Source organism: Chrysochloris asiatica, unplaced genomic scaffold (genome assembly GCF_000296735.1).
Source record: "Chrysochloris asiatica unplaced genomic scaffold, ChrAsi1.0 scaffold00084, whole genome shotgun sequence".
Lineage (NCBI taxonomy): Eukaryota > Metazoa > Chordata > Mammalia > Afrosoricida > Chrysochloridae > Chrysochloris > Chrysochloris asiatica.
Window position 1 is genome coordinate 8344956 of NW_006408602.1, and position 19606 is coordinate 8364561.

Here is a 19606-nt window from a genome sequence, read left to right on the forward strand (position 1 = left end):
TTGGAATTCTTCCTTCATTATTGTCAACCTTGACCATATACAACTTCTTAAATGGTTGAATATTGACCATTTATTTTGGGTAAAGTCACTCTGTGTAAACCTTTCATCATCTTTTCATTCTTTCTTCATCATTCAATATGTCACCCATTGTTGCTGTTGTTGTTAGGTGCCATTGAGTTGGTATCAACTCATAGAGACCCTATGCACAAGATGATGAAAAAATGCCTGGTCCCATGCCAACCACACAATCGTTGCTATGACTGAGCCCACTGCTGCTACCACTGTGTCAATCCATCTTGTTAGGGGTCTTCCTCTTTTTCAACAACCCTCCACTTTACCAAACATGATATCCTTCTCCAGGGACTAGTCCCTCTTGATACTATGTCTAAAGTATGAAAGATGAAGTCTACTCATCCTGGTTTCCAAGGTGCATTCTGGCTGTACTTCTTCCAACACAGATCTGTTTGTACTTTTGGCAATCCCTGGTACTTTTAATATTATCCTCCAACACTATAACTCAAATGCATCAATTTTCTACAGTCTTCCTTATTCACTATCCATCTTTAAAATGATTGAAGTTGTTAAAAATACTTCATTTTGCTGGGACCAACTATCAATACTCCTGGAAACAGCAGTCAAGAAATTAAAAGACATATTACATTAACTAAATCTCCTGCACCAGACCTCTTTAAAGTGAAGAGCAAAGATGCCAGTTTGTAGACTAAGGTTTGCCTGATCCAAGCCATGGTATTTTTAATAACTTCATATGCATGTGAAAGTTTCCCCCCATAGATTCCTTTGACATTGCCAAGTTGAGGCTTGAATTTTTTCCTGAGTTCTTTCAAGTTAGAGAAATGCTGTTCTTCCCTTTTGGTTTTCTACTCCAGGTCTTTGCATATTTCATTATAATACTTGAATTTGTCTTCTAGAACTACCCTTTGAAATTTTGTTAAGCTCTTTGAACTCCTCATTTCTTCCATATGTTTTAACATCTCTATGCTGGAGAGCAAATTTCAGAGTCTCTTCAGTCACCTCTTTTGGTCTTCTCTGTCTTTTTAATTACCTTTTGTTTTCTTCCTGTATTATGCTCTTGATGTCATTTCCACAACTCTTCTGGTCTTTGGCCATTAGAATCTAAAGCACTAAATCAATTTTTTAGATGGTCTCTAAATTAAGGCAGGATATGTTTCAAGGTCATATTTTGGCTCTCATAGACTTGTTTTAAATTTTTTTTTTTCAGATTCAGCCTGAATTTGCATATGAGCAATTGATGGTCTGTGCCATAGTCTGCTCCTGGTGTTTTTTGTTTTGACTGATAGATAATATTGAGCTTTTCCAACGTCTCTTCCCACAGATGTTGTCAATTTGATTACTCTGTATTCCATCTGGGAGGTCCATGTATACAGTTTCTTTTAATGTTGACTAGGAGCTCTGGTAGCATAGTGGTTACGAATTGGGATGCAAACCGCAAGGTCAGCAGTTTGAAACTACAAGCTGTTCCATGGGAGAAAGATGAAACGTTCTGCTCCCGTAAAGATTTATAGCCTCAAAAACCCTGTACAGGGTCACTATAAGTTGGAATCAACTCCACAGCACACAGACACCACCAAAGGAGGTATTTGCAACGAATAAGTCATTGGTCTTACAAAGTGTTATCATTTTATGTCCAAATAAATGAAGGTACCAAAAACATTAAAACTAACTTAGCACATAAACTCTTTTTATTGCCTACAAAGTTTCTTTACTTTTTATTAGGAAAGTAAATGTGACAGATTGGAAAACAACAATAATACAATGTTAGCCCAGGGATGATTTTTGAGGAAGCCTTGGGGAATAATCTGTTATAGAAAATGAAGTCACCACCAAGATATAGACGTTTGGGATACTCTCCAAGCACAAGCTCGTAATGGCTTGTAGACTAATCTCAATTCAAACAGTTTCTAAGCATGCAATAGTTTTCTGGTTAGAATCCATTTCACTGATTCATCTGAATCATATTCTCTATTTCCCTGTATGCCTATCTCATAGCACAATTTAGAAAATACTTGTATCTTTAAAGAGACACAATCTTACTAACTATACATCTAACAGTGTATACAGATTTGCATTAGTTCCTGGTCCAGGAAATTAAAGCTTTTTTTCCAAAATTTGAAGCAACAGTATAAATATTCTTCATTTTGAAAGAAAATAAAAATCATCTGAAATAAAAAACTGTTTTTTATTTTTCTCACTATTATATGCTACAAAAACAAGCAAGAAAAATTGCATGAGTTCCATCACAAATCTGTAAATCCATGCACACATCTAAGGGTCAATAAACTTTTCTATAAAGATCTGAATAGAGTATTATTTTGACTTCTGGACATTAAAGTCTCTGGGACAACTAACAATCTCCATTATTGTGATATGAAAGCACACATAATTAGCATGTAAATAAATTAGCTATACTATAAAAAACTCAATTAAGGAAAACAGGAGCAGGTAGGATTTGACCTTGGGCCTTTAGACCATAGTTTTTTGACCATAGTGCTGATTTATCAATATCATAACTTAGAAAAATCAAAATGATACAAATAAACATAAAGGAAAAAATTCCATTAAAAAAAACACCTTTCTGATTAACTGAATTTATGACATGTCAGCCATATTGTATACTTTATGTTCCTACTGAGATAGATGTACAATCCATTCTTAAACTGAGGCATTGAATTCCAGAGGAAAACTTAAAAATAAAGGCACTTAATAAGTATACTTCTTTCTATTGTTATTGTTGTTATATGCTGTGGAGTCGGTTTTGACTCATAGCGACCTTGTACAGAGTTTCTAAGGCTATAAATCTTTACAGGAGCAGAAAGCCTCATCTTTCTGCCATGAAACAGCTGGTATTTTCAAACTGGTGACCTGAAGGTTCACAGCCTGATTCATAACCACTACACTACCAGAGGTCCTATTAGTTCTGTTTTAATTCTTTCTGTTTACTTTCCCCCCACAAATCTGTCAGTTTGTGATATTGTGGTAGTGTATGTGATGTTGTGATGCTGGAAGCTATGCCTCTAGAGTCAATCATGAAGCTTCCAGACTAAGAATTGACTAGGAAGAAGAAATAGAAAGTCCACTTCTGAAGAATTAGCCGATTAAAACTTTATGAACAGCAGTAAAGTTACACTTTACTTTAAAAAGTATAGTGCCAGAAGATGAGCCCCCATGGTTGGAAGGCACTCAAAAAACAACTGAGGAGAAGCCAACTCATCTAAGTAGAGCCTACCTTAGTAGTGTGAATGTAGTAAAGCTTTCAGGACATTCATTTGCTAATTGGGCACAACTCAAAACAAGAAGAAACAGCTGCAAGCATCCACTGATAGTCAGAACGCGGAATGCACACAATATGAATATAGGAATATTGGAAGTTGTCAAAATGAAATAGAAGGCATATATATTGATATCCTGGGTATTAGTGAACTGAAATGGACAGAACTTGGCAATTTAAAATTCAACAGTAATATGGTTTGCTATGTCAGGAATGGCAAATGGAAGAGGAATGGAATTTCATTCATTACCAAAAATAACATTTCAATATGTATCTTGAAATTCAGTGCTGTCTGTGATAGGATAATATCAATAAACTTAAAAGGAAGACCACTTGATACAATATTATTCAAATTTATGCACCAACCACCTAAGCCAGTGCAAAAAAATTGAAGAATTCTACCAACTTCTTCAGTCTGAAACTGATCAAACATGCAAAGATGCATTGATAATTACTGGTAATTGGAATGTGAAATATGGAAACAAAAAGGCGATATCAGGTGTTGGAAAATATGGCCTTGGTTATAGAAATAATGCTAGAGATTGCATGATAGAATTTTACAAGACCAATGATTTCTTCATTGCAAATACCTTTGTTCAGTAAAATAAACAGCAGCAACTGATTAGAATACCTAAAAGGGGTTTGAGAACTTGCCCAATGAAACAGGATTACTGTGGAGCCTTTGTAATGTATAGGACCTTAGGTAGAACCCTGAGCCCCATACAGAACCTTTTGAGGTGGGACATTCCCACTTGAAAGAACAAGCAGACCAGCCTGGAACAGTTAGAGGAACAGAAGATACTTCTCAAAGGACAGTAGGAAAAATCCAAAAATCAAAAATGACAGTCTGATTGGCTACTACAAGAACAAGCAAGTTCACCAGGGAGCCATCAAAGCAAGCAATCAAGTCTCTTCAGTACAAATACCCCTCCAAGACTGAAATTCCAAGAGAACACATGAGTGGGCATGTAAGCTTGCAGGTGACCACGCTGGTCCATTGGGGAATGGAAGAGGGGGAAAGGCAGTAACGAAGAAATGGGCTGAGTTTGACCACATTCCATAGACTCCTGTTGAGTTGAAGATGAGAGAGAGAAAAGAAAGGGCTAGTTGGTCCTAAGTGTGGTGAGACCTGGGGACACCTAACCCCATGGACAAGGACATAGGCAAGGAGGGCTAGAGCTGAGAGAGAAGCGTCCAGATGGTATGAAGTGAGGGGAGAGACCCAAACTTGTAGATAATACCCATTCAACCTAGCTTCAATGGCTTGATGATCAGAACTTGACTAGAGGAAATTAAAAAAAAAAAAAGTTTTTGATAAAGGAAACAAGTGTAAATTGCTACAATTTGATGAACTTGACCTATACTTATGGATGTAGTAGCTCAAAATACCAACTGAGAGAGAAAGAATCTTCACATCAAGTATCACTTCTATCCCCTCTGTATACAGGGTTGATAGGGACAGGCAACAGGGTTGATAGGAGGGGCTATAAAAGCATACAGTGACTGGCTCATACGTTTTCAAGAGGGTGTTTAGTTTCAGAGTTTGTGGGAGAAGGTAGAAACCCCACTGAATAGTTTTCATCTTGTCTAGATGGGTCTGGTGAAAGGAAATAGGGATAAGATCCTTATGATTGAGTAATTGTTATCATGACTAATTGCAATTGTCACAACTTTAAAGGTAGAAGTTTTATAACATAAAGGGGGAAGCAGTTAATCTTACAGTCAAGGAAAAGATTACTCTAGGACCACCAAGGGAGAAGAGCATGAGCAGAATGTGGGACCCTATCCAGAGAAACAGTGACACCAGAGATGGAGGCAGAGATCAGGACATAGAGAAATAGAACAGTTGAGGACTCTAGACTCATGAAAAGAGAAAGGCTGTGTGCTTGCAGTCAGGAGGCAGGATAGCAGAATGTGCCCTTTGGTTATTTAAATAATTACATTTCCTGAGTGTTTTTGTGTACATAAAACAAACAAACAAACAAACAAAAAACCCAGAGGGAATAGAGGAGACTGTAATCATTGCAATGAAACAATGAGTGTAAAATCGATGTTTTCTCATGTAAACTATCACTCAATTCACAATAAAAGCTTAAATAAATAAATAAACAGCAGCTATGCATCTGGACCTCAGCAGAAGAAATATACAAGAATCAAATGAACTACACCTGAGGGAAGAGATGAAGAAGCTCAGTATCATCAGCCAAAACAAAAAAGCTCAAAACAGCAGCCGATTGTGGAGCAGACAATTATTGTTCATATGTAAGTTCAGGCTGAAGCTGAAGAAAATTAAAACAACAGCAAGAGGGCCAAAATATGATCTTTAGTATATTCTACCTTAATTTAGTGACCACTCAAGAACAGATTTGATGCATTAGGTACTAACGACCAAAGACTAGAAGAGTTCAAGAACATCATATATGTGAAAAGGAAAGAAAGAAAAAACCAAAGTAAATGTCAAAAGAGATTTGTTCTTGAATGTAAAAAAGTGAAAGTAAATGGAAGAAATTATGAAGAAAAAGAGCAGAACAGAAAATTTCAAAGGACAGTTCAAAAAAACAAATGATATCAGGACTGATTGTGAGGGTTGGAGATGTAAACGTAGATGTTTTGTAGCAAGGAAGAGAGTGATTAACTTTTCAGCCTAGGAGCAGAGGTCCCTGGGACCATCAAGGGAGAAGAGCGGAGAGCAGGACCCTACCCAGAGAAGCAGTGATGCCTGAGATGGAGGCAGAGACGATGACATGGAGAGATGGAGCAGCTGGGGACTTTAGACCCAGAGAGGGAGTGGGAGTGGGGCTATGTGCTGACGACTGGTGGGGGTGGGGGTGGGGCAGACTTGTAGGGTATCCCATGTAAACTATCACATAATTCACAATAAAACATTTTTTAAATGAAAATATTTTAACAAAATATGCAAAAACTTGGAGTTAGAAAACAAAATGGGGAGCACATACTTAACATTTCTTAAGCTGAAAGAACTGAAGAAAAAATTTAAGCCTCAGGTTGCAATACTGAATAATTCTATGGGCAAGATATTAAACAATGGAGGAAGCATTAAGAGAAGACTGAAGGAGTGCACAGCATCACTGTACCCAAAAGAATTGGTCAACATTCAACCATTTCAAGATTATATGACCAAGAACTGATGGTATTGAAGGAAGAAGTCCAAATTACAATGAAAGCAATAATGAAACAGCAGTCTCCAAAAATGGACAAAACACCAATTTAAATGTCTTAACAAACTAATGCAACTCTGAAAGCACTCACTACTTGATGACAAGAAATTTGGAAGAAGGCTACCTGGACAACTGACTAGAAAGACTCGTATTTGTGTCCATTCTAAAGAAAGGTGAACTAGAGAATGTGGAAATTATCTAATAGTGTTATTAATATCACACACAAATAAAACATTGCTGAAAAAAAATTCAAAAATTGTTGCAGTAATACATCAACAGGGAGCTGCCAGATTCAAAAGAGGACATGGATGTCATTACTGATGTTAGATGAATCTTGGCTGAAAGCAGAGAATATCAGAAAGATGTTTACTTGTACTTGATTGACTATGCAAAGGCAATCAATGCTTTGGATCCTAACAAGCTATGGATATCATTGTGAAGAATGTGAATTCCAGAACACTTAATTGTGCTCATGAGGAACCTGTAGATAAACCAAGAGGCAGTCATTCAAATACAACAAGGGGATACTGCATGGTTTAAAATTAGGAAAGGTGGGTGTCAGGGTTATATCTTTCACCATACTTACATAGTCTGCATGCTGAGCAAATAAACAAAGATGCTGGAATATCTGAAGAAAAAAGTGATGCCAAAATTGGAGGAAAAGTCATTAACAACCTACAATATGCAAATGACACAGCTTGCTTGCTTAAAGAGAAGAGGATGTGAAGCATTTGATGAAGATCAATGAACACATCCTTCATTATTCATTGCATCTCAATATAAAGAAAACTAAAATCCTCACAATAATGGACCAATAAACAACATAATGGTGAATGGAGAAAAGATTTAAGTTGTCAATGATTTCATTTTACTTGGATCCACAAACAATGCTCAGGGAAGCAGCAGTCCAGAAATCAAACAATGTGTTGCATTGGGTAAATCCACTATACATGACCTCTTTAATATGTTTAAAAAACAAAGATGTCATTTTGAGGACTAAGATGAGCCTGACCCATGCCATGATATTTTCAATTGTCCCATATGGGTGTGAAAGCTGGACCATGAATAAGGAAGACAGTGAAAGAATCAATGTATTTTCATTATTGTATGGGCAAAGAATATAAAAAGTATCATAAACTGTCAGGTGAACAAACAAATCTGTCTTGGGAGAAGTGCAACCAGAATGCTCCTGAAAACTGAAGATGGCGAGACTTCGTCTCATATACTTTGGACATATTTTCAGGAAGGAACAGTCCCTGGAAAACAACATGGTGCTTAGTAAAGTACAGGGTCATCAAAAGAGAGGAACATCCCCAATGAAATGGATTGACATAGTGGCTGCGACAATGAGCTTACACATAACAATGTTGTGATGATGGAGCAAGACTAGGCAGTGTTCCCTTTTACTGTGCATAGGTTACCTATGAGTCAGAACCAACTGGATGGCACCTAACAACAACAACAACAAAAATAGACATTTTAAAGCTTTTTGTTGAGTGTTTTAATAATAATAACTGACATACAACATGAAGAAGGATCAGCTAGCATTTCAAAGGGCTGACATTTACGTTTTCTGTTACAGCAATGATCATTGACTTACCACAAGGAAATAGAAGTGGATTTTTTAGTGGACACAATTGGTGTACTTCTAATGAAAGATTAGTCAGTTAATGGGAAAATATACTTCTTTGAGAAATAAAAGCTTTCTAGAAGTGATTTCTAGAATGCATCTGATACTGGCTGAGTTCCACAAAACTATAACACTGTCTTTATTTAATTACCATCCCATGAAGCATTCTGACAGCCTCAAGGCGGTGCTTAGTAAGCATTTTACTCCAGACAGCTAGAAAATGTACAATAAAACTAAAATTACAATACATACCATGACTTGCTCTGTCATCCAACTTTGAGAATGGAGCATACTTGTCTCTATAATGAGCTGTCTGATGTTCCATCCATTTCACCTGTGGCAAACAGTAGTAAACTAAGTAACCAAACGTTAGCAGATCCGTGAAATGCAAACAAAAACAGTCTTCTCTTTCAAGAGGATTTTTGTGATGAAAAGTCACCATACAAAATTTGTTTACACTTGCACTTTGATGCTAAGTAGCATACATTTTTAAATAATCTGCATGAATTAAAATTAATTCCAGGGCAATAGTTCCTTAAATTTTTGTCACAATAGGAACATGATAAAAGGTCTTGATTAAAATCTGCAGAAAAGAAATGTACCATTATTTGGCCATGTTGTTGTTGCTAAGTGCCATCAAGTCAGTTTCAATTTATAGGAACCTTGTATAGGGTTTCTGAGGAGTGGCTTATTGTGAACTATTGACTTCGCGGCTAGCAGTCAAGTGCTTATCTCATAGTGCCACAACATAGAAGGCACATAATATAGGTTAGTCATTTGAACTTTGTTCCTAGCCACATATTGAATAATAAAGCTGAATTTGTTTACACATAGAGAAACTACAGTGAAAGTTTGACAACAGATTTAAATCATTACCTCTGTTAAAATGTACACAAAAAGGCTTGTACTGCTGAGTTTTATTGTATACTTAATCCTATTCTTTTCTCTTTTGAAAAGCTAAGACAATTTACAGAACTTTATAGAGTCAATTTTAGTAAGTACAAGTACAGAAAATGCAAGCTCCATAGGATTAAGAAGTTGACAGATAAAAACTAGATATTAAAAAAAAGAGGAAATGGCTATAGGAAACTTTTTAAATGAAATAATATCTTCTTGAATGTTTTAAATTATCATCGGGAATCATTTATTTTTTTCTTACTATTAGCCTTAATAAAGACAGGTTATTCAAGGTTGTTCAAAGCACTTTTGGCTCAATATGTATAGATGATTCAATTGTCTTCTAGGTCTCACAACAGTTTTCAATACAGATATTAAAATACTATGGAGTATACAGTATATGGACTCATGTGGCTATTTAGGATAAGCACTGTACTGTGAACCACAAGTCAGCATTTGAAACCCACCAGCTACTCTTCAGAAACCCTGTACATGGTCGATATGAGTCAGAAACACCTAGACAGCACTTAACAGCAACACACAGTATATATTACTATTTAACATTGATTCACATAAGAATCTTATTAAATAACATACCATACATTGAAATTCTGAGAACTGGACAGAGCTATGTTAACAAAATCAGATTCTACCAATCCTTGAAATGTTCAACTCATGAATTTGAAAATATGTTCTACTTAGGAAAGCAGAAAGTTTATTTAGGCTTTCAGAACATGAAGAGCTTCTGGCCCTGTAGAGCCCCTCCTGATTTTATTACAGCAACTATAGAGAAATGGACTCAGACTCCATCCCATCTATCTAGCTATCTTTCTATCTAGCTACCTAGCTACCTGTCTCTCTATATATCTACATATCTATATTCAAGGAAAAATGGATGAAAACATGGATTTTTTCCATTAACTTTTTGAAGCCCCATCATACACACACTTACGCAGCCCAAGGCATATACTAAAATTAAGTTCCTTAGTTTCATACCAGGCTTATAATTTCATCATTCATAATTTTTATATGAATATGTTTTCTTTGTAATTTTATCCAGAGGTATATAGCATGTGGCAGCAGTATACATTTTTAGTGCTAGTTATGAATCGGGCTGCTAACCTCAAGGTCGGCAGTTTGAAACTGCCAGCTGTTCCATGGGAGAAAGATGAGGCTTTCTGTTCCCGTAAAGATTTACAGCCTCGGAAACCCTGTGCAGGGTCACTATGAGTCGGAACCGACTCGACAGCACTTAACAACAGCAACATACACATTTAATGACAACAGGGAAGGGGGAAACTACACAATCCTCAATAAAACCACATATCAAAAAATAAACATGAATGACTTCTTATTGCAGCATATATTCATACACATTTCAAAGCTTCTGGATAGGGATCATCTCATCCCCTCAAAATACAAGGGGCTTCAAAAAGTTCCATGAAAGTTTTCATTTCATTTTTCCTTAAACCGTTTGCAGTCACCTCATAAACACTTGGATGCCTTTCCTCAGATTGTTGTTATTAGGTGTCATTGAGTTGGCATAGACTCATAGTGACCCTATGTATAATGAAATGAAACACTGCCTGGTCCTGTGCCATTCTCTCAATTGTTATTTTGCTTAAACCCATTGCTGCTGCTACTATGTCAATCCATCTCATCAGGGGTCTTCCCCTGTTACACTAACCTTCCACTTTACCAGGCATGAGGTCCTTCTACAGGGACTGGTAAATCCTGATAACATGTTTGAAATATGAGAGACGAAGTTTTGTCATGCTTGACTTCTAAAGAGCATTCCGACTGTACTTCTTCCAACAAAGATTTGTTTGTTCTTTTGGCAGTACATAATACTTTTAGTATTCTTCTCCAGCACCATAACTCAAATGCATCAATTATTCTATGGTCTTCCTTATTCACTGTCCAACTTTCACACACATATAAGACTATTGAAAATGCCATGCCTTGGGTCAGGTGCACCTTAGTCCTTCAAACTGATATCTTTGCTCTTGAATACTTTGCAGAGATGTTGTGCAGCAGATTTGCCTATTGCAATATGCCATTTTATTTCTTGACTGCTGTTTGCATGGGTGTTGATAATGTATCCAAGAAAAATGAAATATTTTACAATTCCAATCTTTTTTCCATTGATCATGATGCTACTTAATTGTGAGGTTGGCCCAGGATCGGGCAGTGTTCATTCTGTTGTACATAGGGTCGCTATGAGTCAGTACCAACTCGATGGCACCTAACAACAACTTATTGCTCCAGTAGTGAGGATTTTTGTCTTCTTTACATTAAGGAGCAACCCATACTGAAGGCTGTGGTCTTTAATCTTCATAGGTAAGTATTTTAAGTTCTCTTCACATTCAGCAAGCAGGTTGTATCATCTGCATATCACAAACTGTTAAAGAGTCTTCCTTCAATCATGATACCATATTCTTCTGCATATATTCCAGCTTCTCAGATTATTTGCTCTGTATAGAGAATGAATAAGTATGGTGAAAGAATATAACCCTCACACACACCATTCAGTGTCTCATTGTTCTGTTATAGCAACAGCTTCTTGTTCTATGTACAGGTTCTTCATGAGCACAATCAGTCTTCTGAAATACCCATTTTTCACACAATTCACACAATGCAAAGCATTTGCATAGTTAATAAAGCATAGGCAAACATCTTTCTGGTAATCTGTGCTTTCAACCAAGATAAATCTGATGCCAGCAATGATATCCCTCATTCTACGTCCTCATCAGAATCTGACTTGAACCTCTGGAAGTTCTCTGTAAATGTACTGTTGCAACCACTTTTTATAATCGTCAACAAAATTTTACTGGCATGAGATATTAATGATATTGTTTGCTGATTTCCACATTACATTGGGTCACCTCTCTTTGGAACTGACACAAATATGGATTGTCTCCATTCAGAAGAGCAACACCAGTAACATCTTATCTACTAATTTTTCACATATATAACATAATCACCTCTCTTCCTTCCTGTAGGAAGTTGAAATGAGGCTTGAGAGCACACAACAAAGAACAGTGTCTTTGAACAGTAAAATACATATTAGTGGGACATCAATAAGTTCATGGAAAAATGGAATGAAAAGATAACAATTTTCCACACAAACTTTTCTTTTCGACACCTTGTTGTATTAAAGTGCAACTGCTTTGAGCATTGGGACCTTTTAAGAATATAAGATCAAATTGACAATGAAAACACAAAAAGTTGATGGGAAGTTTAGGGGCTGGGAGTTTAAAATGATGGTGGTGGAATACTGACGGAAAAAATGAGAATAGTAACACAACAAGAAGAATGTAGCCAATGTCACTGAATTGTCCATGTAGAATGGCCGAAATCGTCTGTCTTTTAGTATAATAAAATGTTTTTAAAGACTACGTTTGTATGTAAGGAGCCCTTGTGCCACTGTAGCATAGACACTGGACTATTAACCACAAGGCTGACAGTTCAAATCCACCAGCCCTTCTGAGGTAGAAAGATGAGGCTGTCTGCTCCCATAAAGATTTACAGTCTTCTCAGAAACCACACATAGAGTCACTATGAGTCAGAATCGACTTAATTGTTGGGTTTGGCAGTGGATTTTGTTTGGATTTTATATATATTATATAATATAGATAGATAGATAGATAGATAGATAGATAGATAGATAGATAGATAGATAGAGAGAGAGAGAGAGAGAGAGAGAGACAGACAGACAGACAGACAGAGTCCTGGTGTGGCACTGTGGGTTAATGCGTTGGACTGCAAAGTTACTTTGAACTGCAAGGTCGGAGGTTCAACCTCACCAGCTGCTCTTTGTGTTGGAACTGACTCAACAGCACTTAACAATAACAACATACACACTCACACACACACACACATATATATGTATATATATATATATATATATATATATATATATATGGAGAGAGAGAGAGTCAGTCCCGGTGTGGCACTGCGGGTTAATTTACTGGGCTGCAAGATCAGTTTGAACAGCAAGCTCACCAGGTACTTCTTGGAAATGCATATGTTGTTGTTGTTGTTGTCATTAAGTGCTGTTGAGTTAGTTGTGACTCATAGTAACACTGTATAGGATTTCCAAGGAGTAGCTGGTGGGTTTGAACTGCCAAACTCAAACCCATCAACTTAATATCATTTCTGGGGAACCCTATACAGGGTCACTATGAGCTGAAATGAACTTGACGGCACTTAACAACAATAACAACAACAAAACATGTGTGTGTGTGTGTATGTGTGTGTGTGATACATAAGCCACCCTGGTGGTATAGTGCTTAAGCATTGGCCTGATAAGGGTTCAAACCCAGCAACCACTATACACACTATATAGACTGCTTGTTCCTGTAAAGAATTCGTCTCAGAAACCCTAAGGAACAGTTCTACTCTGACCTACAGGATCATTATGAATCAACTCAATGACAGTGGATTTGTTTTATTTTGTTTTTATATATATATATACATATTCTTAAAAATAAAAAATATATATTTTTAAGTGCTTGGAGTATCTGGAACATTGCAAATCCAGTGGTTTTTAAGACAAATTTTCAGGTTTAATCAATTGTTTTTTAGATACTTTAAGACAATCATTTGGTTAGATTAATTGTGTGGGTTTTTTTTTAAAAAAAGAAGAATTTAATTTTTGGTATGGTTTTGTTTTCTTGGACAAGTATGGATTTGTGAGGTTATAAAAGTTAAAACTAATCTTAGTTCAACTCCTTTATTCTGAAGATGAACAAACTGAAATGCAGACAAGAAATACACTGGCCTGAGCCTCTTATAAAACATATCACCAACCATTCTGCCCATAGCACTCTCTAGCCAACTGGGCTAGATAATTCATATCAGTGGCCACACAGAACTCAGACACCATATTCACAGATATGGGGTTTATTAGGAAAGTTGTCAGGTGCCAATGAGTCAATTCTGACTCATAGGGACTTTATGAACAAAAGAAAGGAACAGTACGTGTACTGTTGCAGCCATTTTTGAATTATCATTAGCAAAATTTTACTTGCATGTGATATCAATGATACCGTCCAATGGCTTCTGCATTCTGTTGGTTCACATCTGTTTGGGAGGGGCACAAATATTGATCTCTTCCTATCAGGTAGCTGTTTTCAAATTTATTGGTATCACAGATGGGTGAGTGCTTCCAGTGCTGCATTGTTAACAGGTTAAGGGTTAGAAATGCTCCTGGCATAGTTCTTCCAGTCAGGACAGGTTCTTCTCTGCTGTGCCCAGAAGCAGGCTTCTTTCGGATGCTCAGCCTGGCCTCTACCCTGTTCTTGCAATGTTAAAAATATCTTTTAGGGCTGCTAATAAATGCTCACAGGGCACACCATTCCACCATATGCCTCAGCCTCAGAGCACCATGAGTCAGCAAACCTAATTCCCCAAGCCAAGGTTCTGGATACCCCCTACTCTTAAAGCAAGCATCCTAGCCAAAGTTACTCGGCTTTTTTGCTTCATGGGCCGGGAATCTCATCATTCTGTCATATGCTATAGCTCGTGGTTCTGCTGCTGCTGCTCTCTGCTACAGCTCCTGTCAGTTTCCTGTCCTTGAGTTTAGGAGGCTCAATGCAAAGGAATCTCTGGGTCTAAAGGATGTGCTCTTATCCTAGTTTTTCTTCTCTATGGTAGTGAGATCCCCCCCTTCTGCTTCTGAGATGGCTTGTTTTATACCCCTCAAAACAGCCTCAGCTTTCTCTGTGGACCAGCTGAACTGTCAACCTTGTGGTTAGTAGTCTAGTGCTTATTCCATAGCACATCAAGTCTCCTTATTATACCCAGAAGGATTGATAAATTGACCAATCCCAATTAACCTTTTTTAAATCACTCACTTCTGCTTGCTTGATTTCTGAAATTACCTCTTCTTTAAAATCCTTTTCCTTTATTTTCAATGATTTTAAAAATCCATGTATATATAGAGGTTTTAAGACCCCCAACGAGATGGATTGGCCAAGTGGCAGCATCGATGGACTCAAACATGGTAACAGTAGTGAGGTTGGCCCAGGATCCAGCAGTGTTTTGTTTTGCTGTGCGTAAGGTCACTATGAGTAGGTACCGACTCGATGGCACCTAACAACAACAACAACAATTGTCCATATAAAAATGTTTTTAAAATATTTAAATAAGCCCATATTTAAATATTAGCACTCTTTATAATGCAAGCCATGTTACATTAACCTTAAAAATCCTAACAAATCGCTTACTATTGTGTGTCTCCAAACAAATATAAAATAACATGATTAAACAAAGTGTTTATATGTATGATCTTGAAAGATACAATTAAGATCAGAGGAGAGATAAACTTATTGACAATTTACTTTTAAAAAGTCCTAATTTCCTTTGCATTTCATCCATCTTTGTTATGCCCTTAACACATTGTCTTTGATAGAAAATGAAAGAGATGCTTCTAGTGCTAGTATGGGTGTCTAATTTGATTATAACACTCATTCTTAGAAATGTCTTTACAAAGTTAATATTCTTAAACTTGTCTTCAAATCTAATTACATGTCTCCCATAATTGCTAATGGAAAATAAAATTAAAACCCCAAAGGGACCATTGCTACTATATTTTTGATCTTCAGATTTATTGGGGGGGGGGAGAATGTATAAATTAGAAAGCATTTTTTATTTTCAGAATTATTTGAAGACTCAAAATAATAATAATAATAATAACGGAAAGTATAATACTGAAAAAAGGAAAAACCAAACATTCAAACAAAAGAAAACTTGAAGGTTACATCCAAATCCTACTGTACACTATACAGAAAATGTCCACAATCTGCTAAGGCTTCTTTTGAAAAGCATGTTTTTCTTTCATATAAAGATAAAAAGGAAGCTTTTAGGTCATGTGCTGTAGGGGGGAAGAGATAATGTCTCTTCTGCTTTGATGTTACAAGTAGCTCTTCATTACATAAGAGTTTTCAGGGTGTAATAAAGGTCCTGGAAAACTGAGCCTGAATATCTAATAGGGAGCTTCTCCATGGAAATTTTGTGACTTTTATTGTTCATGAAACACAGAACAAACACATGTGCAATATGAACAAATAGCAAAGCTTTATTATTTTAGTGTAGAAAATTGGTGTCGTAGTATTTAAAGACATGACATAGCTAACAAAAGAAATGAAATGTCTGCATCCCCTAGCAAGCTTTCTTTTCAGACTTTAAAGTTTATTTTAAAACATCAATTAACAAGAAATTAGGATAAAATGCTCTTTTCATTGTTAAATGAATTTAATTAAAACCAGTTTCAAATGTTTATACATTGTTGGTAAACAAAAAACATAGTTTATTGATGACAGAAAAAAATACTAGTATGTTTGTTACTTTATGTACTCATGTTTTAACTAGAGGCAAATCTACATCAAGTTTGAAACAATATGTGATTGGCATATTAATAAGTTGTCTGAGTTTTAAACTTTAGTATTCTGGGCATAAAAATATTTAAAGAAAAATCTATCAAGTCTATTTTAATAAAATATTTTTGTAACTTTTTATTGTGAATTGAGTGAAGGTTTAGAGATAAGATCATCTGTTTTACAGTCAACAAATCATACATTCTGTCCCATTTCAATTATTGCAATCCATTCCATGGAACAACAGTCATCCTGTTTCCTCTCTGTGGCTCCTATTTAGAAAATTATATATGCATGCATAGATAATTCATACAACCAATAAATGTATAATTGAGAGATTATAAAATTTTCACAAAACATGCCTACTCACAGACTCAGATTATCATCATTTGATCATTTCCTTCCAAATCTTTCTCAGTTCATATTTAGAAATGGATGTATATAACATGTAAATCCATAGATACATATATAGGGGTCTTCAAAAGTTCATGGAAAATTTCCTTCTCTTTCAATTCCACTTTTCCACAAATTGTCTGAAGTCCCTTCATATATACATATATAGAGATCAAGCATATATAGCTATGAGAATATACATAATGGCATACACAGATATTAGCATGTACAGTTTGACATAAATTATTCTGTATTAAAATAATCATAGTATATACACTATGATTTTACTTGCAATTTTTCTCACTCAGCAAAGTGTCATGGACATATTTCCAAGTCAATAAGAATAGATTTCTTATCATTTGGTTCAGTACTTATTTGTACCAAGAGTTATTCATCCAGTTTCCTCATGATGGACATTGAGTTATTTGTAGCTTATCTGTTTCCAAAGAATATTTGTGGTAAGTTGATATATATGTGTATGTATATATATACATATAGAAAATAAAACAAAAATAAAATGCAGAGATTTAATAATTTTTAAAAAAGAATAAAGAAGTAAGCCATAAACACCGTTCCTGTTAAGTTCAGTCCAGCAGAGTGGAACTGTCCTATAGAGTTTCCAAAGCTGAAAATCTTTATGGAAGCAGAGTGCCACATCTTTTACCTGTGGAACTGCTGGTGGGTTCTAATCTCTGACCTTTTGAACAGTGCTTAACGTGTGCCACTAGGGATCCTTAAAGAAATAAAGCCAGGGAGGAAATAGAAAACTCTCTGGCAGGTGAAATTCATCAGTAAAACATCTATAAAAAAAGAGAAAAAAAAATGCAAATAAAGATTAAAAACAAGCATCAACAGCTCACTGCCAGATCTAGGAAGAATATTCAACAACAACCAGGCTAACAGAATTAAATATAGGAAAACAAATGAGAATTGTTTTGATTTTATACATTGAATTAGATTTTAAGTTCACAAATACATTCACAAATGGCAAACATTTTGACCATAAAGAAGAGAAAAGACTATGTCACGTTTTTCAAAGACACTGGCAAAGTACTCTGCTAACAGTGATTGCCTCTAGCTAGGGCAAGTAGAGAACTCTGAGGATGTAGAAAGGATTCATTTTAGGTCATTTTATGTCCTTTGTATTTCTACTATGAAAATGTATTTCCTTATGAAAATATGAAATATAATGTGTAAAAATGTCTAAGTCATATAAAAAGGCAAATTACAAAACTATAAAGTATTATCCCAATTTTAAGGAAAGAATAATGTTACTTATCCATCTAAATAAATGGCTGGATGATATGTGGGATTATTAGTAAATTATGTACTTCTTTCTCTTTTCTAGTTTATCTTTTATTTTTCCACCATGACTATATTGTTATAAAGGCAGAAAGTTCATACATAAATAACGACATCTTAGCAAATGACACCAGGAACATTTGGTTCTTATTCATTTGGAAAGCAAGTTTCTCCACTTGCTCATATGGGCTTCAGGTCCAGCCCAAAGACCCCTGTTGGCCAGTGCCTCTTGCAGATTGTGAACCACGTCTGTGGAGAGGAACCTCAAGCCAGACAGAAAATCCAACCTAGCATCTTTAGAAATAAAACTCTTGTCTGAATGGAAAAAATTCCAAGATCCAGTTGGATCTCCCATCCCTAGGAATTTTGCTAGAGATTCTTCAAGGTTTCACATGCCTCCCTCCCCTCCCCCCACCCTACCCCACCCCCCAGTCAGATTTCGGGCGTAGCACAACTTCAGGCAGTAACTCACATGACAGCGATGAAAATTACATTCCCATGAACCCAAACCTGTCTAGTGAAGACCCAAATCTTTTGGCAGTAATAGCCTTAGTGGAGGAAGCAGTCCTATGATAAAACCCAAAAGGGACAAACAAGTGGGATACCTAGATTTTTGGAAATCCATACCACCATGAGAGAAAAAGTGTAGTGGCTCAGGCAGCAGTGTAGCAGATGAGAGAGGAGATTGTGTTGTGGTTGACGAACAGAAGACCCTGACACTAAAGAGCACCGGGAAGTCTGGACTGATGGGAGACAGTCCACAGAATCTGAAACACCCACCAAGAGCTTGAAATGAAAATGCCACATTGCTATTTTTGAACAAATGAGAACTGAATTGTAAAGATAAATCTGGAGAACAGAACCAGGATCACAGTAATATTTGACTGAATATAACTTTAGTCTTCTATTCTAGGAGATCCTCAAATGATTTGAGATAAAAATCAAAGGACCTTTCAGACTTACTTGAGTAACTTAAACCCTAAATGGTGCTTTGCCGTATCTGAGAAATTCAAAACATGTAAATAATGAGCAGAATTAGTATTGTACAGTTCCCAGATGAACACTTGTTCCACAGATAACACACATGTAGTATTACTGTATTTATGCACTTTTTCATTTAAAACGTTGGTTTGCGTAGTCCCACATGTACCTTGTCTATGGCCATACCACTCTGAATGCTGCTGATCTCTTCTGATTTCAGAAGATACGAAGGAATGGGCATGGTTAGTACTTGAATGGTAATAATGGGTGCTGTAGGCTCAACACCACCACTCCTCTGTCAGTTTGTCATACTGTGATGGCTTGCATGTTGCTGTGATGTTGGAAGCTATGACACGGGTATTCTAAATACCAGCAGAGTGAGCCACAGTGGACAAGTTAGAGCTGATATTCCAGACAAAGATGGACTAGGAAGAAGGACAGACTCATTCAGAATATTTAGTCATTGAAAACCTTATGAATAACAGTGGAACACTGACAGTACCAGAATGGTTTAAAAGTAAGAAAGGTGTGCGCGAGG

General features: G+C 36.3%; 1 pseudogene; it reads left to right on the top strand.

Moving 5' to 3' along the window:
• LOC102812162 overlaps positions 1–18883 on the top strand; it is a 151115-nt pseudogene extending 132232 nt beyond the window's left edge.
• The last annotated feature ends 723 nt before the right edge of the window (positions 18884–19606 follow it).